At 26.8% G+C, this 8,106-nt stretch overlaps 1 long non-coding RNA gene across 1 annotated transcript; it reads left to right on the forward strand.

Annotated features, from left to right (window-relative positions):
- Positions 1 to 6,011: 6,011 nt before the first annotated feature.
- LOC133030049 (uncharacterized) lies at positions 6,012 to 7,400 on the forward strand. Its single transcript, XR_009683952.1, has 2 exons — positions 6,012 to 6,369; positions 7,251 to 7,400. It is a non-coding gene; the product is annotated as an uncharacterized LOC133030049 (long non-coding RNA).
- Positions 7,401 to 8,106: the final 706 nt, after the last annotated feature.

Genomic DNA, 8,106 nt, shown 5'->3' on the forward strand with positions numbered 1-8,106 from the left:
GTAATTTTCTTTCAAGAAGGTTTTTTTTTATTTTTTTACCCTTTCGGATCATTAATTGCTATTTATGATATTAAGAAATATTGGATAAGTGGCAATTATTTAATAAGCGTTAAAAAGAAAGGAAAAAAATTAAAAGAAATAATATAGAATAGAGAAAGAAATGAAAAATGAGAAAAGACAAAAGACAATGAAAATAAGAGGGTGAATGAGAATTTTTACCGTGTATTCCAATGGATTAATTTGGTGATTGTGGTATAGTTTTTCTAAATGAAAATGTCTCTAATATCATTCTTGAAAAATTGTTCACTTGCGGAAGCCAATCCTAGAAAGCTTTCTTGTCCTTCCGGAAAGGGTCTTCAGGAAAGCTAGTTGTTCTTCTTGGAAGGGAGTTTCGAAGAGCTAATTGTTCTTCTTGGAAGGCTCCCTTGTCCTTCCGGAAAAGGGCTTCAGGAATAACTAGCCTCTATTTGGGATGGAGTTTCAGTTGGCTAGTTATTCCTCTTGGAAAGGAAGTTTTGAATATTCGATTCCAACAAGCTCTATCCTATTTGGAAGCTTCTTTAGCGAGTGCCTTTGGTCCCTGATCCTGGAAGTGCATATACATTCCTGGATGCACTAAGACTTATGTTGACGTGGAGATCTCGCTTAAAGGAGAGTTGGTTAAGTGAGTTATTTCCTAACTAACTAAACAACTTCGTTTATTGTAGCCACCGGCTTTAAGATCTTAATCCTAAGCCTATAAATACCACCTACACTTAAGCATTTTCAAGAGGTCGAAGTTCATATGGTCCAGATTGAGATTGAGAGTTAGAGAGAGAAAAGATTGAGAGGTATTGAGAAAAGTCAGAGATTGGGTTTGGATTTGTATCTTCTATAGATGAAGAAGATTCTTGGGTAAGAGTGTGAGAGTTGAAACACTTCGAGAGAACTCAAAAGAGAATCAGTCTCGACTGTAATGTACATGTTCTTGCTCAATCAATAAAGAGGATTTCGGTGGTGCTCCAGAACTAGAGTAGAGTCATAGATCACATCAATCTATCGAACTTGAACCAATATATATCTTGGTATTGATTTCTTTATTTTCTGTAGTTATTGTTTTGGATTTTTCATACTCTGTTCATCCCTATTTTTCTCCGAATAATGTTTGTATTTGTTAAATCTTGTCATTGCTAATTGTTTAATTATTTAAAGTTTAGTTGATTTGATTCTGCATTGTTAGTCATAAATTTCCCACAATGATATTTTAGATATACATTAATAATATTTTATAACACTCCTCCTTGGATGTCCACAATAACTGCATCATTAAAATCTTGCTAGAAAAACTAGTAGGACAAAAACTAAGTCAAGGAAAAAAGAGTGCCGTGTGAATAATTCTCCCTCATTTAGGCATTCGCGGAGATCTAATCGACAAATTCCTATGATATATATCGTCTTCTCAAATGTTGATGCTATAATAACTTTGTGAATAAGTATGCATGATTGACACTTGATTTAATATGTTGGACACTAATATAGTCATTTTCTTAAAGATCGTGTAGTGAGAAAAACTTGGTGAAAATATCTTTGGTTCTATCTCCTTTATTATAGCTTTAGTTGAGCAATGCATTTCGAGTTATCTTCATAAAGAATTGTTAATGTTGATATCGCTTTATTAAGTGTAATCTATATGTTTTCTGAACATGTTATGTCAATGATTTCACTCCCACACATTCTTTATTCATAAAGTGCAGGTATGTTAACATGATTTAAAGTTGCCTCGTTAAAAATATTATCAAAAAACCCAGTGGGACAAAACTTGAGGTAAGGAAAAAAGATTGCAATGTATATATTTCATATTCATAAATATTTGCAAGTTACTTCGTTAAAAACTTTGTCAGAAAAACCCAGTGGAACAAAACTTGAGCTAAGAGAAAAAGAGTACAATATATATATTTCATATTCATAGATATTTGCAAGGTGTCTCGTTAAAAACATTGTCTGAAAAACTCAGTGAGACAAAACCTGAGCTAATAGAAAAAGAATGCAACATGAATATGTCTCCCCTTATGCACATATGATCTATAATTATTTTGGTGATAATATACCTCATAAGATTATTGTTATCACTTTTAAAATATCAACGTATATTATCTATAACCATATATCTACTATAACTCTTCTAGAGTATGTTGGACTTCTAAATTATGGATGAGTGGTTCTTGAAACGTAAACATTTATCCAACTTATTGAATTATTTGTGTGTATATACAATGTTGTTCGTAGCAAAGTTTGAAATTTTAAGTAATATGAACATAACACATTAATGATTACATAAATTTTTATTTACAATAATGATAGTACTCCAATACCATATATTCTTGATGTATATAAAGTACTTCAGGACTTTTCTACTAATACTTATGAACAAACTATATACATTTAATATACAAAAAGAAATAAAAGTTTGTTATTCAATCATTTATAATAGAATAAAAAACTCTTTAAGAGTCTATCACAATGTATAATTTACGAATTTATATTGCATATACAACTATACATGTTTTTCAAATAATATTTTATTTATATGTCTTTATTTCATACAAAGATCTTTATCATATAGTGCGCCGACTTTGAATTTATATCACTTAAGACATGTATTAAATTCTTCTAGAATTTTTTAATAATATTTTGTTGCAACATTTATGTGACACTTATAAATCCTCATAATATATATTTCAGGCTATAATCAAATCATGATTATATTTTTTCAATATTTAAGCATTATTCAATCAATATCATGTCTATGCAAATTTTATACAACAATTAATTTTGTGTAAAAATACATGTATGCAAATTTGTCATTAGAAATATTTATTTTTATACTCTACATGTCTTATTTCACTTTATGTGAGTAAACTTGTGTGGACTGCGTCATAATATTTTGGCAAAAAATAAAATGTATGTCCATATTTTTTTGACAAATCTAATATCATGATCCTTTCTATCTCATGTTAGTTTATTGCATATGCAAACATTTTACATCTATTGTCGACAAAAATTTTATTATATGATAATTTCCTCCCATATTAACATAACTTATAGAGATCTCTTTAAGTTACATATTTTTTTTATATCATTTATAGGTACTTATATAGAATCACTTCAAATATTCAATTATGATCAAATATGTTATCTCTAACTTCTATATGAAGTCTCTTTTAGAGTACCGTTTCCATCACAATTATCATTTTTAAATTATTAATACTTTATAACATTAAGGTATCTCTATGAGTACCTCTATATGTAACATCTTCAAGACAAATCAAATGAACATTTATTATAATTTCTACATTAAAACCATAAATTTGAAAAGAAAAAAAAAGTTTAAAAAATGGTATATAAGATAATTCTCCTTGTTTTTATTTATTTTGTCATGGAACCGGCTTTGTTTAGATTTATGCTTCCGTGTTTTTAGAATTGATCCCCACCATTTTTAGATAAAAGTTATAACTGGTTTATGAGGTATTATGTGTTATTCACTTTTACTCATTTTATTGTGTAACTAATTTTATTTTTAATTTATGTTTTAGTATTTTAAGAATTGATTTTTTCTTTGTTTTTTTAATTATAACTGGTTTGAGTTGTTGTGTGTTACTTATTTTTATTTTATACTATATAAGATGTTCTATTTTAATTTTTATCTGAAATATCTAACTCCGGTGACTTTGACATGTAAAAGTAAACTTTAAATTTTTTTTTCATACGAAAAAGGGGTTTTTTCATAAATATGGAAAAATATAGTATAGTTTATTTTATATGGCATAAATAAATAATACCATGGGGTTATGAGTTTTTTTTATTATTTTTTTATATTTATATGAGTTTTTTATGCCATATTTTTGTAAAAAAAGTAGAAATTTCGTATTTGTAAAACAATAATAAGTTTCACCAGAAAAGTTATCGGTGTCGGAGAAGACGCCGAAAAAGTCATCGGTGCTGAAAAACTTATTGTCACTGGAAAAGTCACAGCCGCCGAAAATATCACCGGAAAAGTCACTATCGCCGGATTAATCACCAGAAATAGATATCTCAAATATAACTAAAAATAGAACTGGTTCTATAACATAATAAAAACAAACAATTCAAACCAGTTATAATTGAAATATAACCGGTTCTATAACAAAATGAATAAAAATAAATAACACAAAATAACTCAAACCAGTTATAATTAAAATTGAACCAGTTCTATAACAATGTTATAATGAATAAAAACAAATAACAAGAGATAACTCAAACCGATTATAACTAAAATAGAACCGGTTATATAATATAATAAATACAAACAAGTAACACGCAATAACTCAAACTGATTACAATTAAAAAAATAAAGAGGAAATCAGTTTTCTAGAACATTGAAACATAAAATAAAAATAAAACTAGTTTCACAACAAAATACCTCATAAAACTGATTGTAATTTTTTTTTAAAAAAAATGGAGATCAATTCTAAAAAATATTGAGGCATAAATATGAAAAGAATCGGTTGCATAACAAAATAAATAAACACAAATAATAACACACAATAACTCAAATATAATATAAAGAAACTGGTTATATTTATCAACTAGTTAAAATTTAAGATAAAAAAATAGTTCCGTAAAGCAACTAAGATAAAATCTCACACACAAAAATCAGTTAAATATAATAACTCAAATAAAAACATCCATTCAACATGCTCCAACCCACCAAATAATTACACACATATCATATTTACCCAAAAAATACTCATTCATTATGTTATATAACCGGTTCTATTTTAGTTATAACTGGTTTGAGTTATTTCATGTTATTTGTTTTTATTCATTATAACATTGTTATAGAACAAATTCTATTTTAATTATAACTGATTTTGAGTTATTTTGTGTTATTTTTCATTATGTTACAGAACCGGTTATATTTCAGTTATAACCGGTTTGAGTTATTTTGTGTTATTTGTTTTTATTCATTATGTTATAGAACCGGTTATATTTTTGTTTATATTTGAGACATCTACTTCTGGTGACTTTTCAAGTAAAAAATTTCGGGGACGGTGACTTTTCCGCTGACGATGACATTTTCGGTGACAGTGACTTTTCTGATGACACTAACTTTTTCGGCGACTATTTCAGTACCGGTGACTTTTCCGATGACTCTTCCGGCGAAATTTATTATTTTTTACAAATATAGAATTTCCATATTTTTTTTTAATATATAAAAATAGGGAAATTTATAAAAATACTAGAATTTAGGTTAATTTTTACAAAAATACTATCACACGAAAATCTTTTCAAAAATACTGTGTTTTTATAAAATAACAGTGGAACACAAAACAGAGCAATTAAAACAACAGTAGAACAATTAAAAAACAACCGTAGAACAATAGTGAAAACTTAACACAGTACACAGTATTTCTATAAAAAAAATACAATATTTTTGAATAAAATTCCACGTAAAAAAGTTAAAAATTTCTGTATGTAGTGTAATTGGCATAAAAAAGTCCGTATAAATATATCTTACTATTATAAAAGTGTTGTAATGAGGTGATAGTTTGAAGACCATTTTACCCTTTAAGAAATTCAATATTAACAATTTTGCCTTTTCACCTTTATTTAATTCTGTGTCTTAATTGACAACTCATCTCAAAAAGTGTAATAGTCAATTGACAGCTAATGTTTTGGTTAATGTAATGCTTTTAATAATTATCTGTCTTAATTGACAACTCATCTCAAAAAGTGTAATAGTCATTTGACAGCTCATGTTTTGGTTAATGTAATGCTTTTAATATATTAAATATTTTCCATTTTACCCTTTAAGAAATTCAAAAGCTCAAAAAGTGTAACAATTGACAGCAAAGCGTAAAGGTATATTTAATGCTTTTAATTAAGATTTTCAATTAAGATTTTCAAGGTAAAAAAAGTGTAAGAGTCAATATTAGATTCAAAAAGTGTAACAATTGATAGCAAAGCGTAAAGGTATATTTAATGCTTTTAATTAAGATTTTCAAGGTAAAAAAAGTGTAAGAGTCAATATTAGATTATATTAACAGCTCACATATTCCTATTTTCTAATATTATATTATATTTAATTCTTTCTCCTAATATTTTGAAGGTGAATATATTAATCCTCTTTTGATATTTCTGGAAGTTTCCTTTTAAATATTTATCTCTTCCTCTTCTTCTCTCTCTCAGTTTCTCTGCAATTACTGTGTATAGTTGGGAAATGATGAAGACAACAAATAACAACGTCCATTAGATCAATGACAAGAGAAGGCTTGCGATGGCAGCAACCACCACCAGCACCACCGAATTCATCACGGCGGTCAATATTGTCGACATGCAGACCTCCACCAGGTATGTTTATTCATTTCAAAATCTCTAATGTTTTTTACCGTTCTTTGTCTCCATTTGCACACAAAAATATAAAATCCCTAATTTTTTTATTTGTATTTCTCACTTTTTTCTTCCAATCCCTAATTTTTTACCCCTTTTTCTCTCTATCTGTAGATATAAATGTCACATATGATGAAATTTATCTGCTTTAATGTAAGTTTTTTTGTTTTCAAATTTCTTGGACTGATGCATGGATAATTTTGCCCTTAAAAGAAAAAGTTAAAAAAAATTTAGATAACGTTTTTTATTCTTTTTTCTTTAAAAAGAAAAAGAAAAAATATACAACTATTAGCTTACTCATCAAATACGTGTTACAATATTAAATTTTTGATTTTTTATAATATCAAGTTTTTACTTTTCTGATTATCTGTTGGTAGAGTTTTTAAAATATTTGAAGATAAATCTTGGGTTTTATCTTACATTTTGCTACGTGTTGAGCTAATTGGTATATCACTGCTTAGTCATTATACATACGTGTTATATGAGTGAAAGTTACTCTCTCTTTAAAAGTTAGTATAAATATGCTATTCTAACATGATCAAACTTATCAAATAAATTGTTTTAAGAAATAGAAGTTTGCTTCTTCAAACTCTCAGGTTTGGTTTAGTGAATCATTATATAGACTTGTTTTGATGTATACTTAAATCATGCTTTCATGTATATATGATTTTATTTGGTGAAATTTATTATTATGTATTTAAGTTTTATGCTTTGATGAGTATTATATGTGTATGTTTTCAGTTTGTGATTGAATCTTTGTGAATTTTTTCTTATTTATATACTCGTGTAGTTGCATATGAGGCTAAACATCTCTCTCTCTGTTTCCTTTTTCTCTTTTGCAGGCATGTTCTAATTCTGTTTTGGTGGATTTGTATTACAAAATTCTCTCATACCTTTAAAGGTTAATTCTTTGAATTGTAAAATATATTTACAGTAACTGATGTTCTTGTTTTATTTCAATTATTGGTAAAGATTTCAAATTTTTGTTTTAAGGGGTTCATTTATTTATTTTGTTAGTTTGCTCTGCTATCATCCAAATAACTTTGTAATTAATTGGGTTCTAAATTTTTATTATATACATATTCATGGATGTCCTGTAGTTATTTCTGTCACCAAGTAAAAATTAAAAAAAGTGTTTTTCAGATGACATGAAACCATAAAATGATAAAGGACATTAGGATCTCTCTAACAAGGATCAGAATAATTGATTGTGAATTTTTCATTGACTGTCATAGATAAAGCACATTAAGCAGTTGCTAATAATTCAAGATTTTAGTAGTTGCTAAGGATCTTGCACTATTAGGATTGCTTATAGACCTGCCTTATTGATGAAAAAATAAATTCTTTTAAAGAAAAATAAAGATGGATTGTAGCTTATTATAGCAAGTATAGATTTCTGTAGTTAATAACATTCTCAATTTTTAAAGGAAATGCTTATAAAAATAAATATTTACATTAAACATTAATTTTTTTTCCCAAATTTTAATTTATCATTAAAGAAAATTTTAACATATATACTTTCTCTACCTATTTTTTTTTTTACTATTTTTTACTTTTAAAGCTTTAAAAAAAATTCTCTTTTTTATTATTTTTTTTAATTATTGGCTGATTTTTTTTTTTTTTTTAAAGTCAGTACTTGTTTTTGATGTTAGAGTGTGGATGTATAGGGTACACAATAATAATATACAATTTTTTGTT

Source organism: Cannabis sativa, chromosome 8 (assembly GCF_029168945.1).
Source record: "Cannabis sativa cultivar Pink pepper isolate KNU-18-1 chromosome 8, ASM2916894v1, whole genome shotgun sequence".
In the NCBI taxonomy this organism is placed as follows: Eukaryota; Viridiplantae; Streptophyta; class Magnoliopsida; order Rosales; family Cannabaceae; genus Cannabis; species Cannabis sativa.